Source organism: Hyaena hyaena, unplaced genomic scaffold (assembly GCF_003009895.1).
Source record: "Hyaena hyaena isolate Hyena2069 unplaced genomic scaffold, ASM300989v1 scaffold_738, whole genome shotgun sequence".
NCBI classification, from domain to species: Eukaryota; Metazoa; Chordata; class Mammalia; order Carnivora; family Hyaenidae; genus Hyaena; species Hyaena hyaena.
This window is the reverse complement of record NW_024081374.1, coordinates 281,087-303,664: the sequence shown is the minus strand read 5'-3', so window position 1 is coordinate 303,664 and position 22,578 is coordinate 281,087. Positions and strand designations below refer to the sequence as shown.

General features: G+C 36.7%; 1 protein-coding gene across 6 annotated transcripts in view; it reads right to left on the bottom strand.

Moving 5' to 3' along the window:
• The window catches only part of LOC120220950 (cytochrome c oxidase subunit 7B2, mitochondrial), a 123,226-nt gene extending 101,925 nt beyond the window's left edge, over positions 1-21,301 (bottom strand). For all 6 annotated transcript variants that reach the window (XM_039218174.1, XM_039218175.1, XM_039218173.1 and 3 more), the window contains exon 1: positions 21,251-21,301. The gene's annotated coding sequence lies outside the window, so the exon portion shown is untranslated. The remainder of the gene's footprint in view (positions 1-21,250) is intronic.
• Positions 21,302-22,578: the final 1,277 nt, after the last annotated feature.

The window sequence follows — 22,578 nt, the reverse complement described above, 5'->3', positions numbered from 1 at the left end:
GCTGGCTAGCCTTGGCGCTGGGCTCAGCACAATTTTGTGAAAGCCACACATGTGCCCCACCCAGCTACTGGGTACACAGCTACTACCAGGCACATCCACCATTCTGTGCTTAGCTAGGTGTCCCCAGCTACTGTCCCACACTACACTCAGCCATGCACCCCCCGCTGCTATCATGCACAGCGCCCAGACACGGCCAGACCACCACACTGTGGCCAGCCATGCCCTCAGACACCATTATGCACAGTGCCCAGCCACCACAGTGCTTCAGAGGGGATGGGCATATGACTAGCAACCCAGTGAAAATTTTGCTAACACCACTGTCCTCCTCCCAAGTTCCCCAGTGGGCATATCTCCTCATAACTGGTTACCTGCTGGGTCTCACTAACACCTCACAACAAGCACAGTTCACAACAGGTAGAGAGTCAGTGCAGACAACTGACTGAAAGGAAAAGTGACTCAGACACAACAGCAAAAGATAAGCAACACACACAGAATACTCTCCTGAAGTGTCAAGTTCTGGTGAACAGGAACAGTGAACTACAAGGCACTAAGGGCCTTTTTTCATTAAAGTCACTACTTTCAAGACAAAAGACACAAGTGACTTTCTTAAAACAAAAACAGACACATAGAGAGGCAGACAAAAGGAGGAGACAGAGAAATTTATACTAAATGAAACAGAACAAGGCCACAGTCAGAAATCTAAGCAAAACAGATATAACATGCCTGATAGAGACTTTAAAAGCAGTGATCATAAGGATACTCACTGGACTTGAGAAAAGAGTGTAAGAGATGACTGAGACCCATAACACAGAGATAGGGAATAACATAGCCAAGATAAAGGATACAATAAACAAAATTAGAAACATGCTTATTAGTAGAATGAACACCATGAGAAAATTATGCATTACGATTAAGTGAGACTTATTCCTGAGTTGCAAGGGTGGTTCAGTGTTCACAAATCGATCGATGCAATACATCATATCAATAAAAGTAAGGAACATATGATCATTTCAATAGATGCAGAAAAAGCATTTGAAAATGTACAACATCCATTCATAATAAAAACCCTCAACAAATTAAGTTCAGAGGGAAAATACTTCAATATAATAAAGGCCATCTATGCAAAACTTTCAGTTAATATCATCCTTAATGGGGAAAAAAATGAGAGCTATTACCCTAAGGTTAGGAACAACAGAAGGATGTCTACTCTCGCCACTTTCATTCAACATAGTAATGGAAGTCATAGCCACATCAATGAATGAAACAATCAACAAAACTAAAAAGCAAGCTACGGAATCAGAAGATATTTGGAAATGATATATCTGAGGAAGGGCTACTATCCAAAATATATGAAGAACTTATACAACTCAACACCCAAATAATGAATAACCTAATTAAAATAGGCAGAAGACATGAACAGACATTTCTCCAAAGACATATGGATGGCCAACAGACACATGAAAAGATTCGCATCATCAATTACTGTCAGGGAAATGTACTCAAAACTACAATGAAGTATCCCATCACACTTGTCAGAATGGCTAAAATCAACAGCACAAGAAACAACAGGTGTTCACAGGATGTGGAGAAAAAGGAACCTCTTACACTGTTGTTGGAAATGCAAACTGGTGCAGCCACTGTGGAAAACAGTATGGAGGTTCCTCAAAAAGTTAAATACAGAACTAACTTATGATCCAACAATGGCACTGTTTAGTATTTACCCAAAGAATACAAGAACACTAAAATCAAAGGGATACATAAGCCCCCCATGTTTACATCAGCATTATAATAGTCAAGATACAGAAGCAGTCCAAGTGCCCAACAACTGATTAATGGATAAAGAAGTGGTATATATATACGACAGAATATTATTAAACCATAAAAAAGAGTGAAATCTTGCCATTTACAATGACGCAGATGGAGTCAGAGAGTATTATGCTAAGCAAAATAAGTCAGTCAGAGAAAGACAAATAGCATATGATTTCTTTCACTCATATGTGGAATTTGAGAAACAAATGAGCAAAGGAAAAGGGAGAAAGGAGAGACAAAGCCTAAAAACAGAGTTTTAACTACGGAGAACAAACTGATGGCTACCAGAGGGGAGGAGCATGAAGGAATGGGTTAAATGGGTGATAGAGGGGCGCCTGGGTGGCTTAGTTGGTTAAGCATCCGACTTTCGCTTAGGTCACGATCTCGCGGTTCATGGGTTCGAGCCCCGCATCGGGCTCTGTGCTGACTGCCAGCTCAGAGCCTGGAGCCTGTTTCAGTCTGTGACTCCCTCGCTCTCTGACCCTCCCCTGCTCATGCTGTCTCTCTCTCTCTCAATCCTAGAAATAAAAAAACATTAAAAAAAAATTTAAATGGGTGATAGAGATTTAGTAGTGCACTTGTTGTGATGAGCACAGGGTGACTGATGTATGGAAGTGCTGAATCACTATATTGTATACCTGAAACTAATATAACACTGTATGTTAACTAACTGGGATTAAAGTTAAAACTTAAAAATAAATTAATAATAATAATGTGCACAGATTTTAGAAGTCAGAGATCTGTATTCAAATTCTGAATCCGACATTTGCAAGTTCAGGTATAGAGCAGTTCTATAGCACAGTGTTAAGGAAATGAACCAAAGTCAGATTGTTGGATTCTCAGTTCAAGTCTTCACCTCTTCCTAAGTGTGTATCTTTGGACAATTTGCTAACTTACCCTGTGTCTAACATGAGGATAAAAATGCTACCCAATAGAGCATTGGTGTTAATTAAATACAAATTAAAGTAGAAAGCACTTAGAGTATGGTAGAAGCTCAATACATTTTGTCATTATTTGTTAGTAAGGGTATTACCATACCCTTCATTTAAATTTTTTTTACCATTTTATCTATTTTTGAGAGACAGAGAGTCAGAGCACAAATGGGAGAGGGACAGAGAGAGAGAAGGAAACACAGAATCCGAAACAGGCTCCAGATTCTGAGCTGTCAACACAGAGCCTGACATGGGGCTTGAACCCATGAACTGTGAGATCATGACCCGAGCTGAAGTCAGACCCTTAACCAACTGAGCTACCCAGGCGCCCATTATGCCCTTCATTTAAACCATCATCAGTTTTGCTGAGCAAATTATCAGAGGACTGAAATTGATATCCAGTGGATAAATGGATTAAAATACTATAAACTATAAAGAGAAAAATATATTTCCTCTCAGATTACAATTCACTCTGAATTAAAGCAAATTTTCTCTTAGTTGGTGAACTTCAGCTTATCAATCTATTTTTTTTTTTTTAAAGCATGGACATTTGACTTAGAGTTTTGTGAAAACTAACTCCAATGCATAATATACAACATATAATCAAAATCCAATATATAATTTTATGTTATATTCAAATAAGAGCCACACTGCTGGGATAGGAGAAAGGTCAGAATTTGCTTAAATTCATACTTTGAAGATCCACAATATACTAAAGTCAAAGCTGAGATGTTCTTAGTTGCAGTGACAGTAAAAGATCCCAAATGAAGTGGTGAGTAGAAGTTTACCCCTGAAATCTTCACTGGGGAATATACTTTTTCAACTGCAACATCTAACGTGCAAAACTAAAAAACAAACTTACAAGCTGAAAGCTATCTGGTCTTCATTTTATATTTCATTTCTGTAACAACCAAAGAACATATGGCCCATCATATTGATTCTTTTCTGCTTTTTTTGTGTTCCAAGAGCAGACTATATTCTCAGGTATACTGATCATATTTCAAAATCAAGTTTATGCTTTGATATGTAGGTTTTATATAGTCCCTGATGTGTTCTAAAAAGTACACAGTATTTTTTTGGTCTACGTATACCTAAATATATGATGTTTTAAAAATATCTGGAAAATGTAAACTTGGCCAAATAACTGCAAATCCAGCAGACGTTTTACGGAAATTTCTCTCAACACTGACATTTTTGTGTATTTGGTAAGACTGGCATATGAAATTCTATGCTCGCTGCTTCTCTTCTGTTATGTTTGTTTATACACAGACATAATTCTCAGTACTGTTTAAATACTCCCTACCTGAAATATCTCTGGTTACCTGCTGGTCTATTAAGTATTCTCTGAAAATTACATGCTCATTTCTGTCTCCCAAAACTGCTTATTAAAAATACTTCCTATCTTCCCTTTGTTTCCAGGACTGTGGCTAGGACCTAACACTGCATACCTTATTTAGAACGTGTACCTGCCTATAGGCTAACTACTATACTGCATATAAAGATATCTTCTGCACATGTGTTTCTAATCATTTATTACTAATTCCTTATAATTTTTCTCTTTTGCTTTTTTAATAGGCATCTTTTAGATTTTCAGGTGTCACGAAACAAAATAATTACTGAACAGGGATCAATGAATGAAATGCATTTTAAATCCAATGGCAAGAGCAAAATATTACATTTTACTTAATGTTTCTTTCAAAGAATACACAGCCCACTAGTTTTCCCTGCCACCTTCTAGAGTCATTTTTAACCTTTCACTTTTTTTTTTTTTAATTTCCTTGTGTCCTTGGAAAGAGCTCAGACTTGTTCCATATTTTCACTCTTCAGTACAATACCTCAGTTCTAGGCTGTGAACTCTTCCAGCTCATTTTTAACTGCAAAAATGACAGTTTTTCCCACCTCCAACCCACACTACAAACATCCTGTAGATTAAATTTTCTAAACCACTTTCATCATGTCACAGTGTTGTTCAAGATCCTTCTGTGGTTCTAGTAACTATGGGGAAAAGCCCACACTTTCTTCCACTGACAGGTTCCCAGTGCTAGGATATAGTATCTCATTTCAGTTATCAATTTAACCTCCTATGACTTCCCAACTTACTGCTGCTTCCACCAGGATAAATTCCCTTTCATTCCCATGTGTCAAGTAAATGCGTAGTACACCTCAGTGAATTTCCGAATATTCATTCACCTCTTCTTTTTCCCTCCATCTCTACAGCTGTCCAAATCCTATTTATTCTCCAGGACAAACTGAAGTGTCATAAATCCCACAAAAAATTTCAACTGCTCCAACCCTCAAGTCATATTCCCTGAATTTACACTATACTTACCCTCTAACTATGTAAGTCAGTAAAGTTTATATGCTGCACTGTATTGTTTCTGTTTTGAACTAACGCTAGTCCAAATAGATCATAAGCTGCTTGAGCCATGGAATTCTCTATTCTATCTTTCCTCCCTATTATTCACTGTGCTTTTCTCATTGCTGGAAACATACCAGATACACGAGAACACAAAGTGAACTCAATATAATAATCTTTTTTTCTAAAGTTTACAAAATGCAATTCTACTCCTTGTATTATTATCTAAGGATACATTAATGATTGTCTAAGAAATGTGAATGGGGAAAATCTGTGTGCTGTGCAAAATATTAAAATCAAATTTTGTAACTAAAATAAAAGGTTAAATGTACTAAATAGTTAAATTTAAATAATCCTTTAGTGAGTCTCTTTATAAAGATAAGAGGAACACCTGATTTTCAGAGTTTCATACACAGGTTCTGTTCTACTCTTTTAAGAAAAAAGCTTTTTGATTTTCTAAAATAGGAATTTCAAAAATAAACAGGCAGGGGAAAGCAAAGCAGACATATCTGCCAACTAAAAGAGGGAACCTAGAGGAACCCAGAACAGTGTATCAGGGCGCAAATTAGAGGAGGAAGGTATTTACAGAGAGTCTCCAAGTCTCCCTGTGACAGAGTGTCAGAGTCTGAACTGGGTGAACGGCATCCTCATGGAAGAACAAACTTAAGTGTATTCAGAACAAGCAGAGGGAGAAGTGATCCCTGTGGAAAGGTGACTGGACATTACATGTCAGCACTTAATAAGCACAATGAGAACATCCATGCATGGCTGTTGTCTGCTTTGCAGTGGCAGAGCTAAAGCAGGTGAGAAGGATCTTCAGGAATGTAGGCTGGTTCATCAGGGAGATCAAGAGCTCAAATGAAGTTAGGAGGATATTTGTAAGTGAGGAAAGCCCAACAATGGATGTCACAGTGCAAACAGGGTGAGGAGGTACTAGGATAGTGTATAGGATCCTGAATGAACGAACATCCACATATGAGGAGTCAGACTTGTAAAAGGATAGAAGAGCTTCTGTGTGGGGGAGGAGCTGGAAGGGAAGACAGGATATTGGTATATTAGGATAATGTATTTCCTGAGAGAAACTTGGAAGACAGGTTTCTCAGAAGCAGAGATGAAAACTACACGTGCAAAAAAGAGAGAAAACCTAGAATGAATCCTATAGTTCTAGACTGCTATTGGTTGTACTAATGAGAACTCAGGGTTTTCACTATACAGAAATAATTTTTGGCATGATTTGAGTGTGTGTGTGTGTGTGTGTGTGTGTATCTACTATACTTATTTACATTTCTTAGATCTATTCACTCTAAGACCTGGAAGCAATGACACTCCAAAAGCAACTGGTATACCTAACTGCTGGGTTTTAGTTTCTACCACACTCTATTAAAAGGAATCAGGCCACTTGAAGAAAAGGCTGATTCTAGGCCTGAGCCAGAGAAAGTATAAGATAAGCTATAAGTATCTGATATGGGGATATTAATATCCAAAATATGTAAGGAACTCATACAACTTAAGAGCAAAATAATAACACCAGCAGCAGCAAGAACAACCCAATTTAGAAAATGGGCAAAGGACCTGAACATTTTTCTAAAGACATACAAATGGTCAACGGACATATGAAAAGTTGTTCAGCATCACTAACTCATCAGAGAAATGCAAATCAAAAACACAATGAGGTATTACCTTTAACATGTTAGAATGTCTATTATCAAAAAGTGAAAGATAAGTGCTGGTGATTATGTGGGAAAAAAAAGAACACTCTAGTGGGAATGTAATTTGGTATGACCAAATAGAAAACAGTATGGAGACTCCTCAAAAAAACTAAAAATAGAATTACTTTCCCATCCAGCAATTCCACTTCTGGGTATATATCAACAGGAACTGAAATTAGTATTCAAAGAGATATCTGCCCTCCAATGCTCACTGCAACGTTATTTAGAATAACCAAGACATGAAAACAACTTAAGTGTCCATCGATAGATAAGGAGAATTACATATATATCAAATTTTCTTTATCCATCCATATATACCTATATCTATGTATCTTTATATATATATATACTATTATTCAAAAACTTATATGTAATATATAAAGATACACACACACACAATGGTATATTATTTAGCCATAAAAAGATGGAAATCATTTCATTTGTGACAACAGAGATGAACTTGGAGGACACAATGCTAAGTGAAATAAGCCAGACACAGGAAGAGAAATACTGCATGATCTCACTTATATGTGGAATTTTAAAAAGTTGAAACCACAGAAACACAGTGGAAAAGTGGTTACCAGGTCCTGATGGTGGGGGAAATAGGAGATGGTGGTCAAAGGATATAGGCTTTCAGTTTTAAGAGGAGTAAGTTCTGGTGACCTAATGTACAGAATGATGGCTATAGTTAATAATAATGTATTGCATACTTGAAACTTGCTAAAAGAGTAGATCTGTCTTCTTTCCACAAGGGAAAAATATTTAACTGTGAAGTGATAAATACGTTAATTAGCTTGACAGTAATAATCGCTTCACAATGTACACACATATCAAATCATCACATTATACAACCTTAAATATATGAAATTTTTATTTGCCAATCATACTTCAATAAAGCTGGGGAAAAAAATTAAAGATAAACTTCAAAGTAAAGAAGCACTCAAACAATGGGACATATTCTAAGAACAAATAAGGCAGCTTAAGTGGGCAACTGCTTGCCAAATTGGGAATAATTTGAGCACAAAAATAAAGTAGAAAGCCTTTAGTTTATATAGATAAAATTAACAAGTTAAACATACTTATTTTTAAAAATTTTTTTAATGTTCTTATTTATTTTTGAGAGAGAGAGACAGAGCATGAGTATTGGAGGGGCAGAGAGAGAGAGGGAGACACAGAGTCCGAAGCAGGCTCCAGCTGCTTCTGAGTTGTCAGCACAGAGCCTGATATGGTGCTTAAACCCACAAACTGTGAGACCATGACCTGAGTTGAAGTCAGACACTTAACTGACTGAGTCACCCAGGTGCCCACAAATTAAACAGATTTATGAACAGCCGATATTTAGAGAGTTCCAAAGTACTTTCCCACAAAACATTTACCAATTACAACAGGGAAAAGAGTTACTTTACAATAAGGAAACAAGAATACTCCACCTTAAGTAATCAACGTGAATATCATCAACAATGGGGCAAAGTGAAATCATGTACCACTTCATAGGATGCAATAAGAAGAAAGCATTTCTTCTGTAGTTTCCTGACAAAGATACCTAATCTGAATGTAATCATGAGGAAATACTCATACTGAGGAAGCATACAACAAAACAGCCTGCAATCTTCAAGGGTGTCAAGGTCATAGAAGTCCAAAGAAAAAACTGTGGAAACATTTCAAACAGACATAGTGAAAAGAGACAAAACAACTAAGCTGGACCCTTCTATAAAGGATGCATTTAGGATAATTGGCAAAATTTGATTGGAATATGAGATTTCTCTGGATGTATCAAAACTGATTTCTTGGTTTTGATAGTAATATCATGATTATATGGGAGAATTTCCTTGTTTCTAGGGTTTAAACAATGAAATATTTGGGAATTACAAGGAATCAAATCAGTAACTTACTTAACAAATGATTCAGGAGTAAAAAACATTCATTGCATTGTGTTTCCAATTTCTAAGTTAGGGATTCCATAAGAAAATCATTAAGACTCTGAAAACTATTAAAATGTGTTCAAATGGTAATGTAAACCCACATGTATATAAAGTAAACTAGGGCAGGAAAGATGGATGCAAGTTACCAAAAAGGAGTATACAGTGTCACATATGCTGAAAACATATCTGCCACTGTTTATACTATGAAGACTTGCTATACCTAATTAGTGCTGAATACAGCTGAGGACAATACTAAAACTTTGGTTGTTCCAAATCAATTTCTTAAAAAAAATCATCTCAAATAGGCAGTTAGACTAGCCCAGTACTGACTAGCTGAAGTTCTAATGTGGTGGACTGAGTCCTTGCTAACCAGAAGTTATTAAAAAAAATGTTTAAATAAATAAAAATACTACCATAAAAATATGCATTCTTGATTAACAAGAAACATTAGAAAAGATGGAATAGTTAAAAATTTGGGGCCTGCAACCAGGTATCTCTTAACAGATTCCATTCTACTATACAGAAAGTTCCTCTCCTCTCCTTCAGTATCAGGTGTATCATCAAGACATTCTGAAGAAATGGGTAGTATAACTGACTGAAAGCTATGCAAAAATATTTCACTGAAAGTTCTAGAATTTTTGATGCCTTCATCCCAAAATAGCAAAAATATCTCTTTGACAACCAAAGCTCTCCTCTTTCTAAACTCTGTATATTATAAATGTCACCTACATGAGAATAAAGTTCTTACCCCAATTCTAAGACAAAGAATGGATTCCAGCTATGCATTGCTTTTATTCTCCACTATTCCTGTCACATCTCAAAGACAAAAGAGACTAAGGAAAGACAAAGATTTGATTTTTTTCTCAACTACTACATTATAATGACACTATATATTATGCCAATAGATATGTAAATATAATACCCTGAACCATAAACAATTTTAATGGATCCAGCTGAAGCTGGGCTATAATTAAAATTTTAGTTTAGTAAACTTATACATTAATATCTCAAGAGAGGTCCTAACAAAGACAGAGTCTGAGGCTGCTACTTCCTCTGCTTTTGTAAGAACAGGGCATTTTATAAGCTGAGGCTTTTCCAATATAGCATGCAGATTTGCAAAGGCCCGAAGGATATTAGGTAGAGCCCAAAAGAAAGAAATCCTCTGAATGCCATTTGATATAGTGGCCTGCCGGGTAGGGTAAAAATCAAATAGAATGAACAAACTGGTCATTTTCTTGAATACTAATGTAGCCACAATTCTTAACTCTTTTTCTGTCTGCAACCATCATTATTACTATATACCTACACTATTCCTCATTACCTGTGATGAATTTTGGAATGTGGAAGAGACATTTAATTAATATCCTTCTCTTGGGCTCTTGGGTAACTTAATTTGAATAATTTCAGACATATAAAGTCAGGTTCTTCTGATTTTTGATAGACATGGGAATAAAATCCCTAAATTTTTTGGCTTTGGGTTTTTTGGTTTTTGTTTTTGCTTACTGGGGTAAACTAGATGTATAATACTACATAAGTTTCAGGTATACTACATTATAATTCGGTATCCACATAAAGTGATCACCAAAGTCTAGTTATCTTCTATCACCATACAGTTGACTCTCATCCATTTTGCCCTGCCCTCTGGTAACCCCCTCCCACTCCACTCTGTTTTCTGTATCCGTGAGTTTCTTTTTGTTCTGTTTTGTTCATTCATTTGTTATTTAGATTCCACATATGAGTGGAATCATATGGTATCTTGGTCTTTCTAGCTTGTTTTACTTAGCTTAATACCTTCTTTTTTTTTAATTTTTTTTTCTTACAAATAGTTTATTGTCAAGTTGGTAATACCTTCTTTTTTTAATGTTTGTTTATTTGGGAGGAGGAGAGAGGAAAGAGAGAGATTGAGAGAGAGAGAAAATATGTGCACACATAAGCAGGGGAGGGGCAGAGCGAGAGAGGGACACAGAATCTGAAGCAGGCTCCAGGCTCTGAGCTATCAGCACAGAGCCTGATGAGGGGTTCGAACTCACGAACCATCAGATCATGACCTGAGCCATGACACTTAACTGACTGAGCCACCCAGGCACCCCTTAGCTTAATACCTTCAAGGTCTCTCCATGTTGCCATAAAATGTCAAGATTTCATTCTTTTTTGTGGCTGAGCAGTATTCCACTGTATATATACACCAAATCTTCTCTATCCATTCATCAATGGATATTTAGGTTGTTTCCATTTCTTAGGTTTGTAAATGATGCTGCAACAAGCACAGGAGTGCATATATCTTTTCAAATCAGCAGTTTTATATTCTTCAGATAAATATCTAGAAGTGCAATAGTTGTTGGATCATAGGGCAGCTCTACTCTTAATTTTTTGAGGAATCCCCATACTGTTTTCCATCATGGCTGCACTAATTTACATTCCCACCAACAGTATATGAGGGTTCCCTTTCTCCACATCCTCGCCAACACTTATCATTTGTCTTTTTGATAACAGCCATTCTAACCAAGGAGGTGATCTCACTATGATTTTGATTTGCATTTCTCTAATTATTAACAATGTTGAATATCTTTTAATATTTATTTATTTATTTAGAGAGAGAGCAGGGGAGGGGCAGAGAGACAGAGAATCCTATGTAGGCTCTGCTTACGAATCATGAGATCGTGACCTGAGCCAAAATCAACACTTAACCAATGAGCAAATAGATGCCTGATGTTGAACATCTTTTCATGTACCTTGTTCTACCCTATACTTTTGATTAAAAAAAAAAAATCAAGGTACATTTTATCTGTATACTCAAGGTTGAATCCTAGGTAAGTCTAGTACCAATCTTGGGTATAATTAAAATCACATCTGGATTAAATTTTTCTATTCTAGAAGAAAATGTTTAACCATGTGAGAAATGTTATTAGTTCCTTTCAATTGCTTTAATAAATCCAATTACTTTAAAAAACCAATTGTTTATTTTCCTCATACTTTCTTAAATTACTTTGTAAATTTGATATTATGGTATATGGCTTGATCATTTATTTGACTTAATTTAGAAAATAATCTCTCCAATTTGATCCTTTCAGGATCCCTATCTTTCCACATTATTTTCGGCACTAAAGTTTTCTCTAAAATTAATTCTTATCTACCAACTTATACGGTATTAAACATTTAATTACACTGCCTGAACATCAATTTAAAATTCTGGTCAGGGTGTGTCTTAACCCATTCAGGCTGCTCTAAAAAAATACCATAAATACTGGGTGGTTTATAAATAATAAATATTTATTTCTCACAGTTCTGGAAGCTGGCACTCTTAAGATCAGAGTGCCAGCATAGTCAGGTGGAATCTCTCTCACAGGCTGCAGACTTCTGTTGTATCCTCATGTGATAGAAGGGGCCACGGAGCTCCATGGTGTCTCTTTTATAAAAGCAATTAATCTCCTTCATGAAGGCTCTCCCCTCATGACCTCAGCATCCTCCAAAGGCACCAACTGCTAATAACTTCACATTGGGTATTAGGATTTTAACATACAAATTTGGAAGGGATGATTAAGAAGATAGTAAGGTTTCAAAATTTAAATCTGCTTTCAAAACGAAGTTTCTAGCATACTTTTTTTCTTCTCCCTGTATCATTCTGGAACAGGATGGAACATAACTAATATGGAGAGTTCTAATTCCTGTCCTTGCTTTGTAAGTACCGAAAGTATAGAATAGCAATTCCTGTGTTATACAGTAGAAATGAGAAGAGCTGGGTTTGAGTCTGCAGTTTTCATAACATATTTCTGGATAAATTATATGTTCTTGTCCTCAATTATTTCTAAGTATTGCTTATAGTTTAGAAACTGAGAAGCTTAAAGCTCAAGCTCTAAGAGGTTCAATAACTTGCCCAAGGTCAGACAGCTAATAAAAAGAGTCATGATTTAAAACTATAACTACCTATCCTAAATATCAGTGTATGGGTTTTTAGAAAATCTTCTTCTCTATAATGACATCCTTAATTCTACTGTTTAATAGAAAGTTCTAATCCAAGTTATCTCAGTTTTTGAAGTAATAAATATATTCTGTTCAGTTATGCCTCCATGTTTGGTATCATACTAGGAAAATATAAAGATGAATAAGATATAAACCCTTTCCTTCACCAAATTTACAATCTAGAATAAAATTACCAAAAATTTAGTTTGATTATACAGAAAAAAAAGATTATCTTTTTTCTCTCCATTTGCCTCCACATTTATATTTTCCACTGGAGGTGGAAGCTGTAATGTATCAGAAGCCAATGAATTTTTAGAAGAATTTGGTTTCAAGTCACATGCTATTGTCATTGGCCTCATCACAGAAAAAAATAGCACACAAAGGTTACCTAAATGAGGCTTTTCCTAAATTGGGTTCCAGGCTGAGATTTATTTTTCGTATTAGAATAAATGTATTGAGTCAACTATTGCAATTTTGCCATGCAGACATCTCAGTTTCTATAAGCTCATGGTAAAATAAGATATTTCAAAGAACAGGGATGAGAGGTAACAATTTAGGGACAAAGGCTGACTTATAACACAGAATAAGAATCTGCACTTGTCCCAGTGACCATAGAGAAATTGCCAAAGACATTACTCGACTTCAGGTGAGCCTTGGGTACTAAGCAGAATAAGTACCAGGGACCAGCTTAAAAATAATCCACGTTCCAGATTTCTTATTGTATAATGCATTATAAAAATCATTTGCTAAAGAATGATATGAAGAAAACAACTACGGAGACTACAAAAAGACTTATTCTCAGAACAAATAAAATTATCAGTCCTTGGTGTCAATACATTATTATTATAATTATTCACATATTTGTATATGATGATGAATATAATCCAGAAATGTGGTTTGTTTTGTAAAAATCCAATCAGATGGTAAGTTTAGTTACTGCAAAGGAACCCTGATTTATAAATAAAAATGCCAAGATAAAAATTAAAACAAAAATGAAATAAAGGAAAAAAAAAACTAAAGATGATGCTATTTCTCAAACAGGGATATGCAATATTCCAGGACTTACTTTCAGCCTCAGTTAATAACTTGGTGAAACCAAAAGTTTGGTATAAGGAAAACCTTTGATTAAAGCATAAAGAAAACTCCTGTGTGAACATGAAGGAGTCCACCTACTGGACAGAATTGTTAATTGATATGGGAAAAAAATCACGAACAGGTGTTTTACACTGTAGGCAGAAATCTCAGCAACACGAAAACATATTTTTTTAACAATTAGCATTATTACCATTAAGTGTGTCCTTTATCTAGAAGGACTTAATACAAATCCAATAGAAAGGAAAGAAGCGAGGGAAAGAGTGGGGGGAAGGAATGAATCCCATCTCTCCTTAATCTTCCTGTTTCATTTTGTTCATTTTTTTCTTCTGACAAGAAATTTAAGGGATAGATTTTCAAGTGTATTTTCTGAAGAAAGATACTATGTCCTCCTAGCCAAAGGGCATTAGGGGAAAAAAAAAAAAAGCTAATAGACTCATTTAAAATGCAAAACTTCATTCTACTCCTAGCCAGTCTGACATCTATGAAAACCAGGAAAGGCTGCCTTATGCCCTTCATCTGCACACTACCTACTATATAGGGCTCAGAGGTTTCATCTAAGATCATGTATGCAAGACTTTTATCCCATAAGATATAAGACAATGAAGCCTCATTTGACAACTGATACTAAGCAGGCAAGCAGTCTTACTACCTGACTCTTCCCCAATGGCCTCACTCTCACCCCCACAGAATTAGGCGACTGCACCCTACAGCCAGCTTGGAGAATGGAAACAAAGGCAGGACTCAGCCTAGTCCAGGGATTCCTCTGCCACCTCTTGGACATGCTTCACTCCTACTTGGTGCTATTAATCAGGCCAGAACCAGTAGGCTGCCAATCCCTGCTGAAGGCACTGATGCCCGAAACGGAAAGCCTGCTTGCTGTGCTGACACTACTCTTAATGACTCAAACATCTGGAAAACAACATTTCACAGTGACTATCAGAACTTCCCTGAGAAGCAATAACTCACATGCTGCGTACTGTGCATTAGAAGCACAACAGGAGTAGCAAACTGATGTCCCTTAAAGGTGTCACAAGAACTTAGTGCTTTCCTTTGAGGCAAAGACTTTGGTTCTCAGAAGGGTGCCTGTAAGTAACGGACACTGCATCCTACCTTAACTTCAATGAATTCCTTTAGAATTATAGGAAAACATGCCATATTTAAATCCTGGTGTATTTTCAGCTTGTTACTGCCAATTTAAGAAGTATTATTTTTTTTTTAAATTTTTTAATGTTTATTTATTTCTGAGAGGAAGAGAAACAGAGCATGAGCAGGGGAGGGACAGAGAGAGAGAGGGAGACACAGAATCCGAAGCTGGCTTCAGCACAGAGCGCAACTCAGGGCTTGAACTCACAGACCACAAGATCATGACCTGAGCCGAAGTGGGACCCTTAACCAACTGATCCACCCAGGTGCTCCTAAGTATTATATTTAAATAATAAATCTGTCTCAAATCACGAAAGTAATACATACAAGTAACAGTAAGAGACAGGTTACTATATTTCTAAAGAGGAAAGATTACTACATTTCCTCTTGAATAATTATACTGCAAAGATAGATCTTTCCCATTCATCTCGTTTCTACTTTCTCCAATTCCCAGTTCTATCTCTTTCCCTAATCCCTCATTCTAGATACCACCAATACCACAAAACAAGCACCAAAAGGTTTTTTTAAGTGGGGTTTTTTTTTGGTTTTGTTTGTTTGGTTTTTATCTGAGAGAGAGCAGGGAAAGGGGCAGAGACGAGAGAAAGCATCCCAATTAGGCTCTTCACTCTCAGTGCAGAGCCCAATGCAGGGCTTGATCCCATGAACCATGAGATCATGATCTGAGCTGAAATCAAGAGTCAGATGTTTAACTGACTGAGCCACCCAGGTGCCCCACCAAAAAGGTTTTGTAAGGTAAATGGGCAGCTACTTACCTGTACTTTCTAGTGATACTATAATGATCATGTATTACTTAATTCAACAAACCCAGGAAGAAAGTCCATTTGGTAGAACTAGACAGACTACCCTCATAAAAATTTCTCATATTTCCATCACCAACTATGCTTATAATCTACATTCTCACCGGCAAGGACTTACCATCTTCCATGTTAGGTCTGGCCTTAGATCTAAAAGTATAGTCCTATTAGAGACCTGCCATCTGGTCCCCAGATTTAGGTTCTATCACAAACAGTCTCAGCACTGAATTCCCATATTCACCAGGCCTCCCACGACATCACTCTTCTTCAAGTCAGAAATAACTCTCACATTTTTACTCTCCCGTTTTACTGACTGAATTCTGTTTTCCAATGTTGCTTTTGTGCATCCAAGTAGGCTGAGTGTTACGTGTGTGTGTGTCTGTGTGTGTGTGTGTGTGTGAGAGAGAGAGAGAGAGAGAGAAAGAGGAAAGAGAGAGAGAGAGAGAGAGAGAAGAGGGAGAACAGAGAGAACCAAAGAATAGAGAGGTATGATAAAGGATGAATGTACATGCAAGTACAGGGTAATGGTGAACATGGAAACACTGAAATCTAATTTCAGGTGAAAAGAATGCCTTCTACAGAGTAGTTACTGAGGACCAAAAGTCAAATCCCCTCATTTTGTTGTTGTTATTGTTGTTATATATTTATTGGGGTGGGGTGCAGAGAGAGAGAGAGAGAGGGGGAGAGAGAGAATCCCAAGCAGGCTCCACTGACTGAACACAGCCCTCAGACGCCCCTTGCTCTCATCTATTTTTATTAGGATATTTAAGAACAAAGGGCTTTGAATACAAATACTGCTCAATAAGTACTGCTGGCTTACCCAAACTATGTAAGCACACACACACACATATATACCCACACTAAAATAAAGCTGATAATATATCAAAATTTTAATAATGGATGTTTCTGAGAACTGGAATTTTGAAAAAACTACTCATCTGCTTTTTTCTGCAATTGTTTTTCCAATGTTTCCTCATTTATCTAGTATATGTTACTAGAAAAATATGATTTATACAAATGAATAAATGCCAGCAGGAAGAATACTAGGAAATTCACATAAGCATTAAAACTTCGGACCTGCACAGGCAGCTGAGCTCAGCTCTAGAAATAATGAATCTGGCTGAAGGCAGTAGGACAGCAGACTTAAGCCCCTCCTACACAGAACCTAGAATGAGTCCTTAAGCTTTATGTTACTCTGGTGTGTTTCAACAGAAAAGCAGCCTAAGTCTAGGCCTTCCTCAGTACATGGCATAGTTTCATAATCACAGGGATTTGGCTTCTGTTCTTGTACAGATTAGCTGCTAAACGCCGGGTCTGGCAACTGGTTGGGAACTATAATGAATCTGACTATGGATATACTTCCTATACCTATCCCAACAGAAGGATGCTGCCCTAAAGCAAATGGAGCCCCTAGGACATTAATGATGCCTTATTCATTCATTCACTAAATATTTATTCAGTGTCTACCAAGCATTTTAGACTCAGAGAATTTAAGTCTCAGGGAATTTAAGACAGGGCAAATCAGAGCATGTCAGGTCCCACACAGATCTTACATTCTACTTGGAGATACAGGCAATAAACAAAGATATAAAGAAGGAAGGAAGGAAGGAAGGAAGGAAGGAAGGAAGGAAGGAAGGAAGGAAGGAAGGAAGGAATGAAAAGAAAAGAAAAGAAAAGAAAAGAAAAGAAAAGAAAAGAAAAGAAAAGAAAGGAAAGAAAGAAAGGGCTACTTTGAGCAGGACAGGCAGGAAAGTTTACTCTCAAGCTGGCACTTAAACATAGACTGAAAGAAGTACAACAGTAAATCATGTGGACATTTCGGTGAAGATCATTCTGGACAGAGGGAACAGAAGTTCAAGGACGGAGGTAGAGTCCTACCCATATAGAATAGCAAAGCACCTAGAAAATAGTGACTAGGAACAGAAACTAGTTCGTCTGGATAATATATGGCCTTTGGGCCATAGCAAATATTTTCAATTTTATTGAATGTGATAGGAAATCATTAAAGGGTTTTATTTAGAGAGTGCATATCCACACTTTAAATATGTAGATAGATATATCTATGTACATAGATCCCTATGACCATGTGTGAAGTATAGCTAAATGGAAGCTAGAATAGATACAAGGGGTAGGAGAGTAAAAAACTGGAATAAGCTAAGCAATAAATGATGAGAACATCTAATTTAATTTTGGCCTTTGGAACAGAGAATTAAAAAAAAGAGTCAATAGTTTTTCTAGACTTAGTTTATGAATGGAAGGAAGAGGTAATTTAAAGGTAACTTCAGGATTGGAAAAAATAATATAAATTTGAAAGCAGCAAATTTATGTTTACACATAATTGGGTCCAGGCTAGAAATGATGGCTTGCATGAAAGCTGATGACAACAGAAATGGAGAGAAGTAGTCAGATTAAGAATTCAGATTCAGATTCAGTTTTGCTGATGTGGGATGTGAAACAAAGATTGACAAGATGACATCAAAATTTTTGACTGTTACCACTTACTTGAAGGAGAATACTATAGGAAAAACAGATTTGGTACAGAAAAATCAAGAATTCAATATGGATATATCAGGTTTAGGTAAAAGTTGGATATGGGTCTGAAGGTCAGGGGAAAGATTCAAGTCACTGAGAGAACCTGGGGAATCTTTAATATAAGGATGGTAATTTAACGACCACCTAGAAAGTGAAGTCATTGGGAAAAAAATAGTAAGTGTCCAGGGTCAGAGTTCTGGGGTACTTCAAGATTTAAGGTCAGAATGAGGGAGGGGACCAGCAGAGAGGACTGAAAGCGAGTAGCAATGAGACAAAGAGATCAAAAAAAGATGCCCCCAATGCCAAATGAACAAAGTATCTAAGAAAATACAATGTGAATAACACAACTATGTAGTTTCCTTGTCTTCTCTCTGATCTCAGTGCCCTGCAGGAAAAACATTAGCTTATGTCGAAGTTAAATATTCCTCATGACTTTGAAATGTATGTAGTAGACTAGTGAATATCATGCCATCCTATTATGGCTTAGTTTGTTTAGGCTTCTTGATTCTTCCCCTTCTTCTCCAGCCTGTATCACTAGAGAATGACACTGGCTTAAGCACAAGCTAAAGAGACCACAGATTTTTCAAAAATCACACATCCTGAAAGCTAAATTTGTGAGCTTTGTAAAGCAAAATTAAATTGCAGGCATGTTATTCTGATGCAGTGACGAGAAAATGAGTCTTAGATGTAAGTAGGTTTCTTTTGTGCCAGCTCTGTGCAATGGACCTCTTCTGTATTTGTTTATTTTCTTATTTTTTCACCCTATTCTGTTAAATTTATTTTTAGCTATTGTTGGGTATCCTTCAGGAAAGGCAAATACTAAGGACTATAATCGAGTACAACCCAAAGGTTCTAAATAACAGCCTACCGAAGACATTAATGTCAAAGATAAAGCACCTTTCCTCCCAGGTGAATCAGATTCCCTCTTGTTAACTCCAGTAGTTTGTTGAGTCTTCCTTTGATATTAATTGCAGGGATTATTGGTATTACTGTTACAGTTTATGGTATGGGGTAAAAAGAAGAACAATATCACAAGTGTTCTTTATCAGACACCACTGATATTGTTAAGATTAGTGTGACAAGTCTATCAGGAATGTCATGTGAGTTAATACAAGTAGATAGTAGAAGTGTAAATCTTTTAAAGCAATATCATGTGTCTCTATTTCTATTATCCATGATGGAAATTATGATGTATCTTACAATAGTTATTTACTGGCTTGGTCATGAAAGGAAAGTTGAAGCACACAAGGGCATGCATTCCTTGTCTATGAGTTATTTTGGGGACTTGCCATCAGTTTGTATAGAAGTCAGAGTTCAGTGCACTTGAAGAGATTAATTACTCAATGGTGCCTGACTCCTTCACCCTAACTTTGGCCTTCTTCCCCATATCAAATTTCCTTAGAAAAAAATGACTCATTACAAGGAAATAATATCAAAGTAGCCCCCACATCTTCAGAAAATAAGAACCAAAATAGGTAATTGTATCCCCAGACCACTAGCTATTTTGGTAAGATTTTATTATTGTTGTGGAAATATTTTTTTATGAATAAATAAGGCTAAGGAATGACTAAATTTATTTTTCTAAATTTTGTTGCATTTGTTATTTTAATATGTAAATATTTACCTTCTTATCTAAACTTATATATATGGTTTTGTATTTCTCCCAAATTATGTAAGCTCCAGTCTGCACCAAACCCTCAGCTCCCTGAGGTAAAATGTATTCATTAAAATCACATAGCTGGAAATGATAATAAGCAGACTTTGAAGCTAGGGCTGTTTGGTCTCAAAGAGTTCTTTCTATAGCACCATTACCACCTTCATCATTTAAACTTCAGTGTTAATGAATTTCATCTTCTCTTGAGAATAAATAATTGTGAAGAGGAGAGAAAAATCAACGAGGATTTTAGAGAAAAGGATATTATTAGGCATACAAAGAAGAGGCTAGAGGTACCTAAAGATAACCTATTCCTACTTCACAATTTTGCCTAGGCTTGTGATACTGGTCTCATGTTATAGTGCTGGCTAAAAAAAAAAAAAATACTCATTAAGTGTACATGAGTATAAACTTTTATTTGGTACTTACTCTTGCATTTCCAAAAATTTGACTATGGTTTCACAATTGGCATGCCCATGAGATCGTCTGATGGAAAATGAAAAATCTGCAGTACTCTTTATTTACAGAAATTTTTATCTCAGAGGTACCAACCTACTTTTATTTTTGGATGCCTTGTATTATTATGGTGGTTGTTCTATTGGTAAATGTACCCACCAGCAATTTTGTGACTTACACACCCAATTAATAAAATAAATAACTGAAACTATCATTAAGCATGCTAATAAGCCTACAGGATTATTTCCTAAAACAATTACGCCAATAAAACAAAGGTTACAACAGGCAGATAGACAAGCCAATTACACTTTGAGATTTGATTTTTTTTTTTTTGAAGATTCATAGTTTCTCTGCTATTAAAGCTGGTGGAAAAGTCTTTCTCTGGGGACTACTTTCCTAATTCATTTGGTACCATGCTAGCACTGACAAAGAAAAACTGGACTATGAGCACAAGGTTCTATAATAGGAATAAACTTCAACACACCTAATCCACAGTTAGGGCAACTGAACATTGTATTTTTTGCCAATAGCAAGCAACAGGCACCTTTATGCTTTTATTAATGCAGCTCAGCTGATATGAACAGACAGAATTGAAAGAATTCAAAGTGCTTTATCATTTGCAGCCAAATTTCAATTTTCTCTTTCAAGTACAGTTGAATGCATTTTCTTTGCAACCCAAAGACAGAAGATCTTGATTACTATTGCAAGAATAATCTCAGCCTTTGTGTGAAGAATATAGGGAAAATAAATAGTCTCTCTGAATGATGTGTCAGCTTGTGAACTTACAAAATGAGATATATTCTTAGAGTAGGAAAATTAAATTAAGGTGAAATGGTACACCCATTAAAATGACAAATGAAGGCTTACTTTTGTAGGCCAGAGCTGCCTTCCCAATTGTCCTTTGTCCTTAGCTTCACCCTAGGGGCACAGACGACAGAACCAGAAACAAACAGGGTCAAGAAAGGGGCAAGTGTCTGGAAATACAGGTCACTCAGGCTGTGAGTCCTATCATGAACTGCTAGCTCAATTGTAAAATTAAGGTTCCAACCCCTTTATCCCCTGCGTTCCCCAACCACTACTCTTATTTCAAGTCTTTAGGCAGAAATAGAGTTGGTATCTCTCCAGAGTTCTTCTCATTTTTATCCACATATAAATTGATCAATCCAACACCATCTCAGCTGAATTCTTTATAACAGGAGAATGCCAAGCATTCATCCTCTTGAGTATTAGGAAAAGCTGTATTTTTTGGTGTTACCTTTATTTGATCCCCACTCATCAGATAAACATCACCTGGGCTTTTGCTAAGAAGCAGACTAGTCACTGCCTGCATTAACAGAAGACACATTTTGGAGCCAGACCATTATTGTCCCCTGTATTCTGTTTCCTCAAGCACCCCTCAGGATAACCCCTATGGCTGCCAACTCTGTACTGCTCTTCCATCACCATACACTCTCTTCTATCTCCTCTCTCCCACTGCTCAAATTTAATAGCTTATTCACAATTTATCTGACAAATCATTCTGCAATAATGGGTGATGGTGGTTGAATGTGCAAATTTATATATGAGTTCGGACCTCCCCCCATATCATACCCCATTTCATCTTGGATAATGCTTCAAACCAAGATTTAATGAGGATTTCTCAGACCTCATTTTCTTTTACCTCACTTCAAAATTTGATTTGCTAACCACAAGTTGTATAATCCCTGACAGCTGGGTTTTCTGTTTTTTGGTAATTCAAGTGCCTGACTTAATTTTTGACTGGTGAAGCATTGGCTTCAAACAGGCATCCCCTTCAAAGATGGCTCTTCTGAATAAACACATTGTCAGGGACACATGGATGGCTCAGTCTGCTAAGCATCCAACTCTTGATTTTGGCTCAGGTCATGATCTCATGATTCATGAGTTAGGCTCCTGAGGTAAAGCCCCATGCTGGGCTCTATGCTAACAGTGTGGAGACTACTTGGGATTCTCTTTCTCCCCCCCTCCCCCCACCATCTCTAGACAGAGAGAAAGAGAGATGGAGAAGAGAGAGCAAGTTAGTAAGGGAGGGGCGGAGAGGGAGAGGGAGACAGAATCCAAAGCAGGCTGCAGGCTTTTAGCTCTGTCAGCACAGAGCCCAACACGAGGCTCAAACTCACAAACTTCAAGATCATAACCTAAGCTGAAGTCAGATGCTTAACCAATTGAGCCGCCCA